Source organism: Protomyctophum parallelum (assembly GCF_964188405.1).
Source record: "Protomyctophum parallelum genome assembly, chromosome: 1".
Lineage (NCBI taxonomy): Eukaryota > Metazoa > Chordata > Actinopteri > Myctophiformes > Myctophidae > Protomyctophum > Protomyctophum parallelum.
Genome location: NC_139697.1, coordinates 6477643 through 6494256, shown reverse-complemented (window position 1 = coordinate 6494256; position 16614 = coordinate 6477643). Strand labels below are relative to the sequence as shown.

Here is a 16614-nt window from a genome sequence, read left to right as displayed (position 1 = left end):
AATAAATAATAAAATAATTGAATTATTGGACTGGTTTTATAGATATTTGTGGATTTTCTTAGGATCCTGCAAACAAAAATGTTGACTGGAGAAGCAAGTTATTTGAGTGAGCAACAAAAACGCCTCTATGAAGAGCCCTTCTCATTATGAGCCCTATATTTTCAATTTTGTGTAGCCTTCTCCAGAGTGACTTTAATATTTTGTTCAGTTATATGGTTCCTTCATTCCGTTTCACATGAATACTTTCACCCTCTGCCTAAACAATTAATCCAACTTTCAAAGGTTTTGGAATGGTAGAGGACTCACTTGACTCAAGGACAGTGTAAGAGTTCAGGAGTATGCTGGGTGCACATTCAGAAAATGCGTTGGAAGGGAATATAAAATCTGCACTCTCAGTAGTCTTAGGAGTCTCGTTTAATAATAACAGACACGTTTCGGCACGCAGGCCTTCGTCAGTGTAGGAATTAATTTACATACTGTACAAGTACTACTTTTGATGTATAATTGATTTTGGGCTCACTGAGAAAACCCATCGTTGATGTGCAACCTCTTTTTCTTATTTAATGTGTAACAGTGTTCTGGCATGCCATTGTGGTGTGATTGGGAGTGGGCGAATGTGAAGTACATCCACTCCCTGGAATCCATTAGGGTGCATGTTGTGATTTTGAGTACAATATATATAGGAGCATACACTGATAAAGCAAATGTCTTGTCTTTCTAGTTTAAAGGAGAATTCCATGCTAGAATGCTTTCTTATCTTTCTTACCTTTCTTTGTAGTTGTTACGTCCCCACCAAAGAGGTCCAGGTGTTTTTTTGTGCAAAAACTCATTGGCTATTTTCCCTACCATAAGCCCTACATGAATTGCATTGCATTGAATGGGAATTGAATGGGGCTATGGGGTGTTATGCTAATTCGCTTATTTCCATGGAAAAAAGTAGTAAAGTGTGCCGCTTGGGATATTATTTACATTATGAAGAGAGGATATATACAAAGAAATTATAATTTTGAGCGATGGAAATAAGCGAATTAGCACAACACCCCATAGCCCCATTCAATTCCCATTCAATTCAATGCAATTCATGTAGGGCTTATGGTAGGGGAAATAGCCAATAAGGAGCTTTTGCACAAAATAACACCTGGACCTCTTTGGTGGGGACGTAACAACTACAAAGAAAGGTAAGAAAGCCTTTTAGTATGGAATTCTCCTTTAACCAATTATACCCATATATAATATTTATTTTAAGCCAATATAAAAAAAATACCACAGAATATCAGTACCATATATTATTTCTGATTTGGTGTGCAGCAATTTTAGAGAAATGTAGAGCATTTGAGCTCTGTTTGCCATCAGTGCTGTTAACCGACAGGGTGCTGATGGAAATTGGGTTACTGTTGGTTAAAGGAGAAGATGGATAGATAATCTGATATGATGATTGCATAGTTTTCTATGCATTTCGGGGGGTTATTACGCTATGCGGCGCGTGCAGGGATGCCCCCCCCCCATTAGGCCCATATATTCATCCTGCCCACCTTAGTGGGCCAGGCTACAACCGGCCCTGTGGGTTCCTATGCAAGTATGGAGAGTTTGAGTAATGTCTAGGTCTGGAAAAAAGAAAAGTATGGCAAAACATGTATGCCAGACTATAGCCCTTATTCTGTTTCTAAAATATTAAATTTTTAATTTTGTATTTTAACAATAAATCGATCTTACAAGCTGTATTTTACCTGCCATTGCACAATTGCATATACGGGTACATGTTTGAACATTCATGCAATCATGCTATTATCAGAAAAGTAAACAGGCTATCTTTTTCTGGATAAGGAAACCTGGCCTTGGATCAATCTGTCTTACTTTTTTTTTAATCAATTCTGACAATTGAGTATCTATGACAGCCTTGGACACTTCCCCAAATAGTGTTCGGAGTTCCATGTTTAAGGGCCGTACATCATAAATGTAGGCTACTCTTGTCTTGGAGATGTACATATACTTGAACCCAAAAGTTACCATCATTGAAAGATATTGTTTAACGAACATCATTGATAATGTGCCAGTCTTTTAGCCACCTTGGTTAAATTACAATCATTGTCCTTGGACCAGGTGTTAAAATAGCCATTATATTAAAACCAGAACACAAGCTTGCAAGCAATTAAAAACCAATACAGTCAAAGTATACAAAGTGAGTAAGTCAAATGGTTAACACAGAAAGGCACACGTAAAGCAGGCAGTATACAATGGCAGGCAAGACAGTTAGGCAAATAATGAGACAATGGGACAGTACAATCATCAAGATAATGGCCCTGGGGATATGGTAAACAGACAGGCCAGGCAAATGAAGGCATGCAGGCAAAGCAAGTATGCACGTATTATGCACGTTTGAGCCAAGATGCAAGACTATTAAGTCCTATTTGATACTGTATAAGTGACGAGTTGTGAGCTTATAGATCAGCTATTTTGTCTACATGCAATTTATTTTAACATTTAATAAGAACATCTAAATTATTTGAAAATTGAAATGTAAAAAATAAATGAATAATTATATAAATAATTAATCAAAACAAACTTATATTCTTTCTTTATTAACAAAATATTTCCTCATAACGTAAGTTCATTTGCATGTTCATTTCTCTCACACTCACTCACTAACTCACTCACGCACACATACACACAGTATTTAGAACAAGAAGGATGCATATATAGAATTTTATGCAGTTGCATCAGGTCATATCACATGTGTAAATAAATAGTGTTCAATAAATAAAAGTCACTTTATATACAGACTGTATAGGATTAATTTCAGCAGGTCCAGTGAAGCACATTTACCATCAATACCACTAGAATTGAAATTGAACTCATTTTGTTTTTAATTGATGACGAGGATGCATCGTCCGTGTTACCTACATTTACACCAATAGCAGCTGTTGTGGTACTTTCACCATCTGCAGTAGTTGTCTCACCAGCTGTGGTAGTTGTTGGGGCAGCTGTGATTGTTGTGGCACCAGCTGTGGTAGTTGCTGGGGCAGCTGTGGCACCAGCTGTGGTAGTTGCTGGGGCAGCTGTGGCAGTTGTTTCTCCAGCTGTAGTAGTTGATGCACCAGCTGTGGTAGTTATTTCTCCAGCTCTGGTAGTTGTTGGGGCAGCTGTGATGGTTGTTGGGGAAGCTGTGATAGTTGATGCACCAGCTGTGGTAGTTGTTGGGGCAGCTGTGATTGTTGTGGCACCAGCTGTGGTAGTTATTTCTCCAGCTGTAGTTACTTCTCCAGCTGTGATAGGTGTTGGGGCAGCTGTGATTGTTGTGGCACCAGCTGTGGCAGTTGTTTCTCCAGCTGGGGCAGTTGTTGGGGCAGCTGTGATAGTTGTTGGGGCAGCTGTGGTAGTTGTTGAGGCAGCTTTGACAGTTGTTTCTCCAGCTGTGGTAGTTGTTGCACCAGCTGTGGTGGTTATTGCACCAGCTGTGGCAGTTGATGGGGCAGCTGTGGCAGTTGTTTCTCCTGCTGTGTTAGTTGATGGGGCAGCTGTGGCAGTTGTTTCTCCCACTGTGGTAGATGTTGGGGAAGCTGTGATAGTTGTTGCAGCAGCTGTGGCAGTTGTTTCTCCAGCTATGGTAGTTGTTTCTCCAGCTGTGGTAATTGAAGGGGCAGCTGTGTCAGTTGTTTCTCCAGCTGTCGTAGTTGATGGGTCAGCGATGGCAGTTGTTTCTCCAGCTGTGGCAGTTGTTGGGGCAGCTGTGATGGTTTTTGGGGCAGCTGTGATAGTTGTTGGGGCAGTTGTTTCTCCAGCTGTGACAGTTGTTGGGGAAGCTGTGGCAGTGGTTTCTCCAGCTGTGGTAGGTAAAGCACCAGCTGTGGCAGTTGTTGGGGCAGCTGTGATAGTTATTGGGACAGCTGTGGCAGTTGTTTCTTCAGCTGTGGTAGTTGTTGGGGCAGCTGTGGCAGTTGTTTCTCCAGCTGTGGTAGTTGAAGCACCAGCTGTGGTGGTTATGGCAGTTGTTTGTCCAGCTGTGGCAGTTTTTGGGGCAGCTGCGCTAGTTGTTTGTCCAGCTGTGGCAGTTGTTTCTCCAGCTGTGATAGTTGTTGGGGCAGCGGTGTCAATTGTTTCTCCAGCTGTGGTAGTTGATGGGGCAGCTGTGGCAGTTGTTGGGGCAGCTGTGGCAGTTATTTCTCCAGCTGTGGCAGTTGTTTCTCCAGCTGCGGTAGTTGGTGGGGCAGCTGTGGCAGTTGTTGGGGCAGCTGTGGCAGTTATTTCTCCAGCTGTGGCAGTTGTTTCTCCAGCTGTGGCAGTTGTTTCTCCAGCTGTGGCAGTTGTTTCTCCAGCTGTAGTTGTTTCTCCAGCTGTGGCAGTTGTTGGGGCAGCTGTGGTAGTTATTTCTCCAGCTGTGGCAGTTGTTTCTCCCGCTGTGGTAGTTATTTCTCCAGCTGTAGTTGTTTCTCCAGCTGTGTCAGTTGTTGGGGCAGCTGTGGCAGTTGTTTCTCCAGCTGTGGTAGTTGTTGGGGCAGCTGTGGCAGTTGTTGGGGCAGCTGTGGCAGTTGTTTCTCCAGCTGTGGCAGTTGTTTCTCCAGCTGTGGCAGTTGTTTCTCCAGCTGCGTCAGTTGTTTCTCTAGCTGTGGTAGTTGTTGGGGCAGCTGTGGCAGTTTCTCCAGCTGTGGCAGTTGTTGGGGCAGCTGTGGCAGTTGTTTCTCCAGCTGTGGCAGTTGTTTCTCCAGCTGCGTCAGTTGTTTCTCTAGCTGTGGTAGTTGTTGGGGCAGCTGTGGCAGTTTCTCCAGCTGTGGCAGTTGTTGGGGCAGCTGTGCTAGTTGTTGGGGCAGCCGTGGGAGTTGTTTCTTCAGCTGTGGTAGTTGAAGCACCAGCACCAGTGGTTATTGCACCAGCTGTGGCAGTTGTTTCTCCAGCTGTGGTAGTTGTTGGGGCAGCTGTGGCAGTTGTTTCTCCAGCTGTGGTAGTTATTTCTCCAGCTGTGGTAGTTGTTGGGCCAGCTGTGGCAGTTGATGGGGCAGCTGTGGTAGTTGTTTCTCCAGTTGTGGCAGTTGTTGGGGCAGCTGTGTCAGTTGTTGGGGCAGCTGTGGCAGTTGTTTCTCCAGTTGTGGCAGTTGTTGGGGCAGCTGTGTCAGTTGTTGGGGCAGCTGTGTCAGTTGTTTCTCCAGCTGTGTCAGTTGATGGGGCAGCTGTGGCAGTTGTTTCTCCAGCTGTGGCAGTTGTTTCTCCAGCTGTGGTAGTTGTTTCTCCAGCTGTGGCAGTTGATGGTGCAGCTGTTGCAGTTGTTTCTCCAGCTGTGGTAGTTGATGGTGCAGCTGTGGCAGTTGTTTCTCCAGCTGTGGCAGTTGTTTCTCCAGCTGTGGTAGTTGATGGTGCAGCTGTTGCAGTTGTTTCTCCAGCTGTGGTAGTTGATGGTGCAGCTGTGGCAGTTGTTTCTCCAGCTGTGGTAGTTGATGGTGCAGCTGTGGCAGTTGTTTCTCCAGCTGTGGTAGTTGATGGTGCAGCTGTGGCAGTTGTTTCTCCAGCTGTGGCAGTTGTTTCTCCAGCTGTGGTAGTTGATGGTGCAGCTGTGGCAGTTGTTTCTCCAGCTGTGGTAGTTGATGGTGCAGCTGTGGCAGTTGTTTCTCCAGCTGTGGCAGTTGTTTCTCCAGCTGTGGTAGTTGATGGTGCAGCTGTGGCAGTTGTTTCTCCAGCTGTGGCAGTTGATGGTGCAGCTGTGGCAGTTGTTTCTCCAGCTGTGGCAGTTGTTTCTCCAGCTGTGGCAGTTGATGGTGCAGCTGTGGCAGTTGTTTCTCCAGCTGTGGTAGTTGATGGTGCAGCTGTGGCAGTTGTTTCTCCAGCTGTGGTAGTTATTTCTCCAGCTGTAGTTACTTCTCCAGCTGTGATAGTTGTTGGGGCAGCTGTGGCAGTTGTTTCTCCAGCTGTGGTAGTTATTTCTCCAGCTGTAGTTACTTCTCCAGCTGTGGCAGTTGTTGGGGCAGCTGTGGTGGTTGTTGCACCAGCTGTAGCAGTTGTTTCTCCAGCTGTGATAGTTGTTGGGGCAGCTGTGGCAGTTGTTTCTCCAGCTGTGGCAGTTGTTTCTCCAGCTGTGGTAGTTGTTTCTCCAGCTGTAGTTACTTCTCCAGCTGTGTCAGTTGTTGGGGCAGCTGTGTCAGTTGTTGGGGCAGCTGTGGCAGTTGTTTCTCCAGCTATGATAGTTGTTGGGGCAGCTGTGGCAGTTGTTTGTCCAGCTGTGGCAGTTGTTGGGGCAGCTGTGGCAGTTGTTTGTCCAGCTGTGGCAGTTGTTGGGGCAGCTGTGCTAGTTTTTGGGGCAGCTGTGGCAGTTGTTTCTCCAGCTGTGGCAGTTGTTTCTCCAGCTGTGGCAGTTGTTTCTCCAGCTGTGGCAGTTGTTGGGGCAGCTGTGGTGGTTGTTGCACCAGCTGTAGCAGTTGTTTCTCCAGCTGTGATAGTTGTTGGGGCAGCTGTGGCAGTTGTTTCTCCAGCTGTGGCAGTTGTTTCTCCAGCTGTGGTAGTTGATTGTATAGCTGTGGCAGTTGTTTCTCCCGCTGTGGCAGTTGTTTCTCCCGCTGTGGTAGTTATTTCTCCAGCTGTAGTTACTTCTCCAGCTGTGTCAGTTGTTGGGGCAGCTGTGTCAGTTGTTGGGGCAGCTGTGGCAGTTGTTTCTCCAGCTATGATAGTTGTTGGGGCAGCTGTGGCAGTTGTTTGTCCAGCTGTGGCAGTTGTTGGGGCAGCTGTGGCAGTTGTTTGTCCAGCTGTGGCAGTTGTTGGGGCAGCTGTGCTAGTTATTGGGGCAGCTGTGGCAGTTGTTTCTCCAGCTGTGGTAGCTGATGGGGCAGCTGTGGCAGTTGTTTCTCCAGCTGCGGTAGTTGATGGGGCAGCTGTGGCAGTTGTTTCTCCCGCTGTGGTAGTTATTTCTCCAGCTGTAGTTGTTTCTCCAGCTGTGTCAGTTGTTGGGGCAGCTGTGGCAGTTGTTTCTCCAGCTGTGGTAGTTGTTGGGGCAGCTGTGGCAGTTGTTTCTCCAGCTGTGGTAGTTGTTGGGGCAGCTGTGGCAGTTGTTTCTCCAGCTGTGGCAGTTGTTTCTCCAGCTTTGGTAGTTGTTGGGGCAGCTGTGGCAGTTATTTCTCCAGCTGTAGTTGTTTCTCCAGCTGTGGCAGTTGTTTCTCCAGCTGCGTCAGTTGTTTCTCTAGCTGTGGTAGTTGTTGGGGCAGCTGTGGCAGTTTCTCCAGCTGTGGCAGTTGTTGGGGCAGCTGTGCTAGTTGTTGGGGCAGCCGTGGGAGTTGTTTCTTCAGCTGTGGTAGTTGATGGTGCAGCTGTGGCAGTTGTTTCTCCAGCTGTGGTAGTTATTTCTCCAGCTGTAGTTACTTCTCCAGCTGTGATAGTTGTTGGGGCAGCTGTGGCAGTTGTTTCTCCAGCTGTGGTAGTTATTTCTCCAGCTGTAGTTACTTCTCCAGCTGTGATAGTTGTTGGGGCAGCTGTGGCAGTTGTTGGGGCAGCTGTGTCAGTTGTTGGGGCAGCTGTGTCAGTTGTTGGGGCAGCTGTGTCAGTTGTTGGGGCAGCTGTGGTACGTGTTTCTCCAGCTGTGGTAGTTGTTGAGGCAGCTGTGGTAGTTGTTGCGTTAGCCATGGTTGTTGGGTTAGCCATCGTAGTTGTTGCGGCAGCCATATGAGTTGTTGGGTCAGCTGTGGTAAAGTGACAGTGATCAGTACCTTGTTTGGCCAGAGAATTCTACTTTCCCAGTTGAGTTTATGGTTACGAAAACAATGTATATGCATGTCTATAATGCATTATGTTTATAATGCATGAATTATAAACACAATGAATCTGCTTATGTGACTGCATAATTATAGCTATAAGCACTCATAATTCTGTTTAAAATAATCACACTCGCACTTTCCGTGCTCATACACACAAACATAGATATAAAGAGTTACCAAATGTTCTCTGTTACTTACCGATAAACAGAAGGAGGATTAAACAGATCTTCATCATTTTCCTTTAAATACCTGAAATCACAGTTGACCATATTCTTTAGTAAAAATATTACTGTAAATGAATGTGACAATAGTAACAGTTAAATCATAATGTTAACTTAATCATAATAATAATTAGAGATGCACGATATATATATAGGCCTATTGAGTTCAATGATGTTGATTTTGTATTGATTGATGCAAACTTGATTCTATGTGAAACATCTAAAGTTGAATAATAGAAAAGAGATGCATGATGCAATCGGACGGTCCTACAAATGTCATATCGGTATCACATCGGTCTCAAAATAATCATGATTATTTTCACAGATATAAGGCAGTAATAATGTGACCGTCAATGGCTTTGTACTCGCAGAGCAACCAGTCTGCCTATCTCTGTGCCAGTTGTTTGTGGGGATTACCATCTACTTTCACCAGCAAAACTAAAATTAAGAAATTCAGCAATGATCGAGTTCCATATAAATATGATATAATAATGAAATATATTGGTAGCGGACGATATGACTAACTAATCGGCGATCGGATATCTGTAATAATTTAAATATTGTGCATCTCTAAATAATAATAACAATAATTGTAATAATAATCATCATCATCATCATCATCGTATTTATAACACCCAATGTTCTACACCAATCAACAGACAATGTATTTAATTCATATGAATGCAAAACTCACTGATGTTCTCTCTTGGAAGCGATTTCCTGCAGTGAATGAAGCTGATACTGATTACTTTGTCGTCTGTCAAGTATCCTCTTTTTTGGCTCCCATCAAATACAGCAGATACATTTATAGTCCGATAGAAGAATGAGATGACATCAGAGTGCATATGGCTCCTTTCTTCCCATGAAGGCGTGGAGCAAACCTCATTGATTACTCACCTGATACATTCTTTTGTAAACATAAAAGGCCAGGTACCGTACGTGGCCCTACGTAAAGGCTATTACTGTACATAAATAAGCACCTTGTCCATTTGACATGTCTAGTGACTGTTTTTCAACACAAGCAAAAACTGAAGGTTATATACTCTTTCTTGATTGTGAGCATTTACTCGTCCAAAGATGTGATATTGCAAGATATTATACTGCAAGATGAATGTAAAATAAATAAATAATTGTTGAATCTCTCGTTTTTCTCCCTGAACACCCTCCTTGCTCTGCAGAGCTGACTGCCGACGAGGACTCATTTTAAGTGAACTGGGTGGAACCTTTTTTGCATGTACTGTAAATGCAAATGAACACGGTGTGCTCTTTTTGAAAGAATAATACAGGAAATACACGGTGTACTCTTTTAAAAAGAATAATACAGGAACAATGTTTATGGTCATATATAGTTCCGTGGTTCCCAAAGTGGGGCCCAGGGACTCCAGGGGTCCTTGAGGGAGTTCCAGGGGGTCCCCAGCTAAAACCAAATGGACCCTTATGGGTCTGTAACTCTGAGAGTGTACATTTGGTTCCATTTGTACACTCTCAGAGTTAAATTAACGTTGATTTTACAATATAAATTGGGGGTCCCAGAGATAGAAATGCCATTATATGGGGGTCCGTAGCCTAATTCATGTCAAACTGGGGGTGGGGTCCTTGATATTAAACGCATTGAGAATGAGCCGTAAATTATTTTTCTCTTATATGGGGGTCCCTGGCATATCTCTTCAAATGGGGGTCCACGGGTCAATTGGTGTCAATTTGGGGGTTTGGGAACCACTGATATAGTTGACTATAATAATTGACCATGTGTCCCTGCAGGGCTATATAGGTCCACTCCTTTTTTTCCCCTCAACACCAAATCTCTTCACCCAAAATATTTGCATTGTGTTGTTGTGAACTGGCAGATCTGCTATTTTGCCCAATGTTCCTCCCAGAATAGGGATGCTATAGGGTTCATTGTAGTTCATGCCAGTCACATTGATGAAATCGATATTGGTCTGACAAATAATATAATAATAATATTGTAAATTGCAAGTAAAATATAAAGAGGGCACCCAACTGTCCACAAATTCAGACACAACATGCTGAATGTTCCTGAAGGTCAGAAGGAGACCATCGAAGTATGAGTGATAATAGACAAATATAAGCTTTATAGTGATATGTTCATGCTCAAATATGCTACTTTACATGACATAGCCTCTGTTACGCATAACGATTGGCACTCAGTGAGTTTTGTGACTTGTCACACAGCAACATCCTGATTGCTATTAACCCATTCTGAACAGGCACCCATTTTGGTGTTGGCTTCATATTATGCTTTAGCTATTGAAAAATAGCAGATCTACAAGCTCATAGCGCGCCACCGAGTGGCGCGCTACGAGCTTGTAGGTCTGCTATTTTTGAAAAATCAAAGAACGACTGACATTTTTTTAATCTGATCTCAGGTCAGAATGGGTTAATAATGAAACTGTCAGGATGTAATAGACATTCTTTTAATCTGATCTCAGGTCAAAAAGTAACTGCGTCTGAAAGAGTCCACATTTAGAAGTCCATCTGTAATACATTTGTGCATTTGGCTTTCTTGGAAGATGCATTAATTATACGTCACGTTGAATTTGCTTATACTTTGAGATGACCAACAAGATACTGTAGCTCATCCTTAGCCCATTCTGACCTGAGATCAGATTCATACGAGGTTTCCGCCGGACACACACTGGTCTGATGAACCCATTCTGACCTGAGATCAGATTCTAAAAATGTCAGTCGCTCTTCGATTTAAAAAAAATAGCAGACCTACAAGCTCGTATCGCGCCACTCGGTGGCGCGATATGAGCTTGTAGATCTGCTATTTTTAAATAGCTAAAGCATAACATGATGCTGACACCAAAATGGGTGCCCGGTCAGAATGTGTTAGAGCAGCAGTAGCTATGCAAAGCAGTATAACTGTATAACTATTTACTGTTTATCCTTGCAAAGCAAATTTATCCTTGCAAATCATTTATAAGGAATACATCAATAATTTACTTTTGACCTTTCAGGAATTATCTGTAAGTTTGTGGTCCGACCAATCAATGTTAATTTCCTGGATGTTATTGTGAGATATCTGCAAAAACATAAGAGCAGTCAACTCCCTACTACAATAAATCCATTAGGCTAGGAGCAGTTATGATGAATAATATTAGTAGTATCTAGGAATCGCAAATGAGTAAATTATGGAATGGTACAATTAGATACTGTAAACTGAAATCTGAAGGTTTTCATTAAATCACTGAAATATCTAAATCTAGATGACATATAAAGAGCATTGTGTTGTGTGTTCGTTTTTTTTTAATGACAAAACACTTTACATACTGTAAACATGACTGTACAGTATGTGTACGTGTTGTGTGTCCGTTTTCTTTATGACAAAACACTTTACATACTGTAAACATGACACACCCTTACACTCCCTTTTAACCCATTCTGACCGGGCACCCGTTTTAGTGTCGGCATCATGTTATGCTTTAGCTATTTAAAAATAGCAGATCTACAAGCTCATATCGCGCCACCGAGTGGCGCGATACGAGCTTGTAGGTCTGCTATTTTTGAAAATAATCGAAGAACGACTGACATTTTTAGAATCTGATCTCAGGTCAGAATGGGTTCATCAGACCAGTGTGTGTCCGGTGGAAACCTCGTATGAATCTGATCTCAGGTCAGAATGGTTTAACACACCCATTTGGTTTCGAGCGCAGGCGCCATTTACAGTGGGACATATGTCTGGGTGGTGGCCAGGGTTGCCATGTTGGCTTGTTTCCCGGCAAAGTTGGCTTGTTTTCTTTCCAGAGTTGCGTTTTTTTTGGGCTTGTTTTAAAAAAATTGGCTTGTTTTTCGAGGGAAGATTTGGCTTATTTATGTTGCTTAATTAAGAGTTGGCAACACTGGTGGTGGCCCTTGTAGGCCATCAGGCTTCAACTACTGTAACTTAAGTAATATAAAAAAAAATCAAGAATGGGCTGATGATCTGACATTTAAACTAAACGGTGGAGGAAGCACTCAGATTTTTTTGTTTGATGTAAAAGTACCAATACCAAATATAATATACTGTAGGGCAGGCTAATAATATAATAATATAAAAGTGAAAATTACATTTTCAAGAGTAACTTCTTTGTCAAAATTGCATCACATGTGTTTTGTTGTGAGCTTTCAGAATAGCCAAAGTATAAGTAAAATATGAGTCATAAGATAAATCTGCATAATAACTAATCTGCCAAATAATTGTAGTGGATTACAAAGTACAATATTTGCCTTTGAGATGTAGAGGAGAGGCACTTGCATGGGGGGCCCGGCCCCTGAATGGCATGGCCAACGTATTTGACCTCCCCCGTCAAATCAAACTCAGCCTCTTCTATAGAGTCTGTTCTCCTATACGGCAGTGAATGCTGGACCCTGAAGCCAACACTGCAGGAGTCTCTAGACGGGTGCTACACCAGAATGTTGCAAGCAGTTCTTAACATCAGCCAAGAGTACACATATGTTACCAACAAGAATCTGTATGATGGAATGCTCAAGGGTGAGCCAGAAAATAGCAGCAAGGAGAATGAGACTAGCAGGACACTGCCAAAGACACCAAGAGCTGCCAGCCAGCAAGTTAGTGCTGTGGGAACCAACACACGGGAAATTAACATATTTCAGTCGGACAACTCTTTGAATTTAGAATATATATTTTTGAGCATACTTGAGCATAGATATATGAAGCATAGATTGGTGTCGGGGGGGGGGGGTCTATCCCTATTCATTCCCTGTAACATTAACATTTTAGTTAAGTTATAAGCCAAATAGAATTACAGGGAATTCATTAAGATCCCCAGGGAGATCTAGAAACAAAGCCTACAGGTGGATGCTGGGGAGGCGGTGGGATTTGCAAAACATCATGAGCAGTAGTTTAGCCCAAAGCGAGGCAAGGAGGCAGCAGCAGGACATGCTCAAGTAAAGTAAAAGTACCTCAAAATTGTACTCAAGTACAATACTTGAGTATAACTACTGGTTACTTTCCACCACTGAATAAAGATGACGGTGCGTCTAGTGTCCGAATTTGAGTGGCGTGCAGCAGTGGTTCTCAAAGTGGGGTCCGGGGACCCCCAGGGGTCCTTGAGGGAGTTCCAGGGGGTGCCATGGAGCTAAATGATTGATAGGAACCAAATGGACCCTTATGGGTCTGTTACTCAGTACAAATGGAACCAAACTACACTCTCAGAGTTATATAACATTGATTTTACTATACTATATTTCACTTAAATATAAATTGGGGCCCCAGAGATAGAAATACCATTAAATGGGGGTCTGTAGCCTAATGCATGTCAAAATGGGGGTCCTTGAAATAAAAAAAGTTGAGAAAATTGAGAAAATCTTCTCTCATGGGGGGGGGGTCCCTGGCATATAATTTCAATTGGGGGTCCGTGGGCTAATAAGTGTCAATTTGGGGGTCCTTTACATGAAAAAGTTTGAGAACCACTGGCATGCAGGACCAGTAGCGTGTAGAAATCACACACATACCCTCACAAACACCTGTCCTGTCTCTTAATCTATTTTTGTGAGAGAACCTACGTAACATCACAATGTGACGCATTTCGGAAAACAATTTAAATGTGTCACAATACTTTTCGCCTTACAATAACATGCCAAAAATAGGGACAACACTACTTTTCTTTACCAGTCTTTATCTGATGCACTCCAGTCACACCGTGACTTTCAGTTCAGTTCAGTTTATTTTTATTTCCAGATGTTGGACGGACAAGTAACAAAAATAGTGTAGGCCTACATACATTTGGTCAATTTCTTGTGATTCACATGTTGCTATACTGCAGCATTGTCCAAGTGCCCAAAAAAGGGATAGGTATAGCATTGAACTTGTTGGGCCCGCCGCCCTACCCCTGGTATCCCTTTAACATTGTTTACTTACTGTATTATACAATACTGTTGCTTTGTGTGTGTGTGTGTGTGTGTGTGTGTGTGTGTGTGTGTGTGTGTGTGTGTGTGTGTGTGTGTGTGTGTGTGTGTGTGTGTGTGTGTGTGTGTGTGTGTGTGTGTGTGTGTGTGTGTGTGTGTGTGTGTGTGTGTGTGTGTGTGTTGGCAACCTCCCCTGTGTGCAAGCCACACTGTGCACAAAGCAGACCATATACCAGGTCCACAAAACAGGTTCAACTGGCTCCCTGATGAAAATGCAAACTGTTCATATCTAAAGCTTTTATAATAATAAATGCTAACATAAACCCTGTTATGAATAACTTTCCATGAAACATTGTGAAGTGAATCTGTAATAGGCAATGTAATGTTGGTCTGAATCCATCCATCCATTCCATGTGTTAAGATATAGGGCCATCACCCCTACATAGCTCCTGCTATAAATTTCACCTGCAACAGTGTGGGCTGCAATAAACAATAAACAATAAACTTCAAGTTAACTAATGTGCCACTGCTTTCAAACATTATTGCTGCAGTAATACTGCAGGATTCTGCAACATACAAGTTGTGAGCCTCATCCTATACGCCCCTCCCAGTTCCCCATTGTAGCCTATTTGTATTGTGTGTTTCACGAGCTGTTTGCCGTAAAAAAAAGAGTCATTTGAGTCATTTGTTTTACTGCGCTAACGGTCATTACTGCGCTAACGGTCATTACAATATAAAAGCTACAGTAAATAAATATGCATGATCATGATATAATATACTTCAAACGGTCAGTGTACACTGTACAGGATGATAAATTACACCGAATATTTATACAAGTTTTCCTTTTTTCATATAGTTTTTACTGGCCAGGCTGTGCAGACAAAATGCATATATACCGTGACTTCCTCAAACCCCATGTCATATTTCTTTGTTGACAATTTATCACTTAGTGCAGGGTTCTTCTATTAATTAAAAGTTGAAAACAAAGTTTTGGGTGTAATGTGAAATAGACCAGTTATAGTGGCTCTCAATCCCTTTAAGAGCCAGGTGCACCTGCACTATGGCACTATTTAAATAAAGGAGGAGAAGCAAACCACTTTCTCTGCTGGGGAAAATGATTTTGCTTTGAAGTCAAAGCGCACGGCTATGGAAGCAGAATATTGTCATATAATGACACGGGGAGAACAAAAGCACTCCGCTCACCGAAAATATCAAGTGCTCCTGGCCTATTTGGGGTGATGCAGTTCAGAATCATGTCTTTCTCCATCAATGTCTCCCCAGTTAATATGTCTATAAGAGACATCTGTGATATCTTGTCAACTAAAGTCTTACTGTGAAACATTCATTTTAGTAGTCATTTTGGCGACATGTTCTGGTACACCTGAGGTCTTTTAACATATTTTCTATCAGCAATAAATGTAGGCTATTGACACCATGTATCTCTTATTTCTCTCTCTCCCCATGTCTGGAAAAATGGTTCATATTCTGTTTCTGACCACAAACTGTTATGTTTGGTGCCTCCCATGCAGCTTGGCGTATTGGCTGGTGCAATATGGATAATCTAGCCCAGATCATTAATTTGTTTTTCAACATCAATGCCGAGTCTCTCAGCAATGTAATCTACCATGTTGAACGTGAGTAATTGTGTTGAATTCATATGAATTGTAATTGCGAGCAGTGTGCATGTGCTGCAAACCTGCCTATAGGCCTATCAGTAAATCTACCATCTAATGCACTCTTTAAATAGAAGAGAAATACTGCTGGGGGACTACGTTGACTTTACACCAGTACAGAGCTAGTCTAAGGCAAAATCTCTTTAAAGACCTTTCTCACACCACCTAAAGATGCACCAACAATGCTCCAACCACACCTCATTTTAAGACTATAGGCACACAGAGGCGCACAGGTACATTTCATAAGTTTACCCGACATGGGCGCTGGGCGTGAAGCCGTGAACATGCCAACTGCATCAGTTGTAAACTATTCACATCCGATCTGCCGATCTGTGCCAGGCGTATACTGCAGGGAGGGCCCCTATCTCCATGAACTTTACCCCTGCACCACCCAGGTGCCCCATGATGTGCACATTCACAGTAAGGATAACAAAGACACGCAAGATGCATGCATGTGTAACGTGTGATCTGCGTTGTGTTTGTGGAATAATGAAGTTCCGGACAACTTCTCTCTCTGTTGACAGTTTAATCTGGTAAAATACACAGACGTATCTGGTCAGCTTCTGTCTGTGTAACACACCCAATCCTCAGCACGTCTATAACAGAATTAGCAACGTGACCAAGAGCATGTTTTTTATAAACAGTTTACAGTTTAGTATGTCAAAATAATTAATTGAAAACATGTACAAAACATCGCCACTTCATGTTGGTACATTTAGCATGTTTAGAACAACTAATATTCATCACAGTATCACAGTAAACATACAGACTCTTGTTGAAAATATAGTGTGCTGAGGAACACATCTTACCATGGGCATAATACATTTCATTGTATGTATACTCTGTATCTATACAAATGACAAATAAACCTGAACCTGAACCTGAACCTGATGTCTCATGTTAGACTGACACCACTCTAACAGTGTTATTCAATGGGTGCCGCCCACTAACCAATAAGAAATGTCATTACTGATGGAGCAAGTGGAACCCACTAAACTCGGTGACACATGTCAGTGTTTTGGCAATGGCACACAGTTACAATTGCTCATTAAGACTGATTATACAATAGCTTCTGTAGCCTTGAGGGAATGTCAAAGCTGTCAGAGCAACTATTATGATAAT

General features: G+C 42.7%; 2 protein-coding genes and 1 long non-coding RNA gene across 3 annotated transcripts in view; 2 read left to right on the top strand and 1 right to left on the bottom strand.

Annotated features, from left to right (window-relative positions):
* Positions 1–16614, top strand: part of LOC310870665 (uncharacterized protein) — a 256024-nt gene that overhangs the window by 38507 nt on the left and 200903 nt on the right. The window lies entirely within an intron of this gene.
* Positions 1–16614, top strand: part of LOC310870622 (uncharacterized protein) — a 441780-nt gene that overhangs the window by 252322 nt on the left and 172844 nt on the right. The window lies entirely within an intron of this gene.
* On the bottom strand, positions 7539–8718 carry LOC310856499. Its single transcript, XR_014569095.1, has 3 exons — positions 8643–8718; positions 7926–7976; positions 7539–7652 (listed from the first exon to the last, which is right to left on the bottom strand). It is a non-coding gene; the product is annotated as an uncharacterized lncRNA (long non-coding RNA).